Source organism: Sinohyriopsis cumingii, chromosome 8 (assembly GCF_028554795.1).
Source record: "Sinohyriopsis cumingii isolate HCF-2022 chromosome 8, ASM2855479v2, whole genome shotgun sequence".
In the NCBI taxonomy this organism is placed as follows: domain Eukaryota; kingdom Metazoa; phylum Mollusca; class Bivalvia; order Unionida; family Unionidae; genus Sinohyriopsis; species Sinohyriopsis cumingii.
In genome coordinates this window covers 78903402-78907608 of record NC_142968.1, presented here as the reverse complement: position 1 = coordinate 78907608, position 4207 = coordinate 78903402, and the positions used below count along the sequence as shown (strand labels likewise).

The 4207-nt window shown below is 34.8% G+C and overlaps 1 pseudogene; it reads left to right on the top strand.

Moving 5' to 3' along the window:
* Positions 1 to 1991: 1991 nt before the first annotated feature.
* LOC149793937 (microfibril-associated glycoprotein 4 pseudogene) lies at positions 1992 to 4000 on the top strand (annotated as a pseudogene).
* The last annotated feature ends 207 nt before the right edge of the window (positions 4001 to 4207 follow it).

Sequence of the window (4207 nt, the reverse complement as noted above, 5' to 3'; positions counted from 1 at the left end):
ATCACCTTGTGCTGTTTTATGCAATATATATTACCGTCCCTTTTTTAATACCTTTCCATCATTCTTCATTAACATACATCATTTACATCCCCCGTTGATTCGGAAGATTTAATTTTCACTGTTACCGTCTGATCGTTTTAATTTCAACTATTTGGTTTTGAAATCGCTGGTCGATATGAGACTTTGTATAATTTAAAAAAGGTTATACATATAAATTTTGTTTGGCGCTAAATAGCCTAACAGTGCTGATGCGCCGTTAAAACTCAGTAAAACAGTAAATCTCTCTCTCATGCACACACCAGTCTCCTCAGATGTTTACCTTCAGCATGATTACTTTAAGACCATATGGAGATCTAATATTACAGGTGACTAGGAGAATTACGCTTCATATTCTGCCCTGTTCGTGCTAGATTGTATTCACACAGGCATTCAAAATGCATATAGTTTTACAATGGATGCATGTATAAAGAGAATTCCGATAGACGCAAAATAATTATTAATGGAAAACGGGTCCTAGGGTTAAAATGCTCATTAATATAACTCTGTCAGTTATATTTTCACCTCGAATAGTATGAAAGAAGAAACCATTATAATGTCGGTGACTGCGAAAGGAGATAGTAAGTTCGCTTTAAATTAATATTAACCTTTTAAACTGGGATAGATTCAGGAAAGAAATGCATTAACAAAAATCGTTGATTGTGAAATCGAGCTCATAAATATGCAGAAGATTGTTATTAAATATATTAGAATTGTTATCTTTTACAATCTAAAATCTGATTCATCTTTCTTTTGAAGAAATCTCATAGTGTGGCACATGTTAGAATTGTAATGTGTTGCCCACCAATAAGACCACAAGCTCCAAGTCATGGTCCCTCCTCCCTCTCATATGCTCACGCCAATGTTTATATTCATAATTAATGATTTGAGACCGGTGTAAATATATAGGTTTTCTTAATACAGGTCACTTGGATAATCAACCATCCTACTATACTAGTATTGTTCCAATTGTTATGAATGTTTGCTCACGTAGACATACGGTATATATAATGCTTTATAAATTATACAAGTATGACAAGATTTCTAGTTAATGGAAATGTGCAATAAAGACAGGTCTGACGGAAAAGGTCATAGGGTGGAAATGCAATTTAATAGCTGTGAGATAATCTATTCAACCATGAGAGAATTAAAAAAACATGCATGAAAAATACTCGTGATTTATACGCATTTGTAAAAATTGGAAATTAAATATTTGATTTAAACAGCTTTTATAATCTGAAATAATTTTCATCTGTCTTAAGCAGAAAGGTGAGCTGAATGCGTCCCATTATATGTATGTTACAGAACTAAACTTCACTGATGTTTTGTAGCCTTGTAAGATGTAATTTAGAAGATAAAAGGAAACCTTTGCGTGAATTTGTTTATATAAAATGTATTTAACAGAATTGATCATTCATATTTGAGATTAAAACACTACTTTGGGATTACTTTTAATTCACTTAAAGACATTCTAGATTATATCATTGTGATTGTTTCAAGGCTATACATCAGCCTGTTCAAGACTACTGCTACATCAGCATATTCAGTATTGAAAATTAATCAGAGGACTTCATACTTTTGTGACTTGTTTATTTTAATAAACGTCTTGCCTTCGCTTATTTCTTTCACCTAGTTTAAGACCATATTTTTACAAAGCTGAAAGCATAGCTGTTATAATTTCCATTAGATCAAAAGATTCAAGGCAGTAACACCACTTTACACGAAAGAAAATGAGTAAAAGGTTTATATCACAGAAACCTATAAGTCTATCCGGGAATATACTGCTTTATATCCCAATTATTGATGACGCTACTAAAAATGAATATCAGTGTTTACCTGTATGCTGGCTTGAAAACTAACGACATTTCCAGCCAATAACCGTTGGTGTTAATTTCATAGTTCAGTTATTTTCACTTATGATCGTTAGTCTGTATTTTATGCAGGGTATATAAGCAAGATCATTGGAGAATAATTCTGCTCATTAAATTCACTCCGTCATGGCAGGTTATGCAGTCATTTTCATATTCGTGGCTTCGCTTTTAGCCTGGACATCGGCTATTCAAAATACAAAATTGCATCACAAAGAAGACATTCTTGCCGAACTCTCAGACCTATTTCAGAACCATCCGGAACAAGTGGATCAGCGTGACCAGATTCAGCTTAGGCAAGAGGGTATGGGCAGTAGTAATCCGGGTTCTTGTCAATGCACGTGCAACTGTAATAGCCAGCCAACATGGGGTGATGGCGTACGACCTCCATGTCCCAACTACTATCCCAGCTGTGGAGGATCTCTATCTGGAAGACCACGAGACTGTCAGGAGTTGTACCAAAGAGGCTACGCTAGAACCGGAGTGTATGTCATTTATCCGGACGGGCTTCCTCAAGGAATCTATGTACTCTGTGACATGGATACGGCCGGTGGTGGTTGGACTGTCATTCAAAGAAGAGTCAGCGGGGACGTGGATTTTTATCGCGACTGGTCTGATTACAAGCAGGGTTTTGGTAACTTGAATGGAAACTTCTGGGTTGGAAATGATAATATTCACGCTCTCACAGCTCAAGGCAACTACCAATTACGTGTAGATTTATCTGTTTCGGACGCAAACAAGACCTACGCCACGTACAGTTCTTTCAAAGTAGGCGATGAAAATAGCGGATACATCCTCACGGCAGGAGGATATAGCGGAACTGCAGGGGATTCCTTTACTCATCAATCAGGGGCTAAGTTTACAACCAAAGATCGAGACAACGACTCCTACGGACCAAATTGCGCTCAAGAATTCAAAGGTGGTTGGTGGTACAAAGCATGTCATCAGTCAAATTTGAATGGTATATATGGATCCACCGCATTTGGGCAAGGAGTAAATTGGCTTACATTTGCCGGATATTACACGTCCGTGGTGTATGCCGATATGAAAGTGAGGAAGCTGTAGATAATATAAACAAATGTTCATATGGTATGTGCCACACTGAAAAGTTCTATCGAAAAGAAGATGATGCATCACTTGTATCCAGATTGTGAAGATTACTGAATTAATGACATGTTCAAATTAACGAGAAAGTTTCATACTCTGCAATGGTCAATATATTTAGAATGTTTAACAAATACATTTGCTTAGATGAGATTTCCCACATAAACATGTTTTATAAAAGTTAAACCTATCCATTTTTAGAATAGTTTCAGGACGAACTTTAAATGCATAGTTTTATATAGCACAAAATCAAATTTAAATCGTTTTGGCATACATTGCGTAGAAAACTGTATTCAAAGTTTCTTTTTATTTCCATATTATAATACTTAAATTTACTATATTCCCACATAACCTATTTTATCTAAGTTTGATAGGAGCTAAGTAAAGCGGAATGTTTCTCTCGCATATGCATTAATTTGAATTTTAAACCTGGTGTTGTGTTTTCAACGAATGCTTTCTTTAAGTGTCTAGAGATGCTTCCCATTTTAGAGCTGCTGTGTGATGATTTCCTACAGAAGGCTATTGTACTTATAGTTCATCCAAGAGAAATGAAGGATGAATTGATATAAATTCACTGCTTCTATTTCACTGATTTTATATCCAAGTATCCTCATGCCAGTATTTCTCACAATATACGTCCTATAAATTAGTAGTCGTTTGGCATTGTCTAGCTAAACAAAGATACTCTTTCTTTACGTATCAATAATTGTTTATCTTTCAAATTAGAGAACTTAATAAGGTTTTACTATATGTAACCCATGACACATTATCTTTTCAGAACTATAATTGTCCCATGCTATATTATCTTCCAGAATTTTGTAATCCATGATACTTTATTATTTTCCAGAGCTAAATGTAACCCATGACACATTATTATCTTTTCAGCACTATATGTAACCCATGGCACAATATTATTTTTTTCTGAACATATCTGTTGTTGTATTCATAATGCCTATTTTCCATATTAAAACAAATTGTAATCGATTAACGTAGATTGGTATTTATCGTATGTCTTTTTAGGGATTTTATCATCAGGTTATCACTTATTCATTTGAGGAATTTATATTTGCATAATGTTTTCTTCCTCTCTTTATTCTTTGTCTTCTTTTACCTTATTGAGTGGTGGTTGTATTAGTACACTCGTGATATTGTGTTCTTGAGCACCCATTCAGAAGATATTTTAGCCACCGGCCACACTG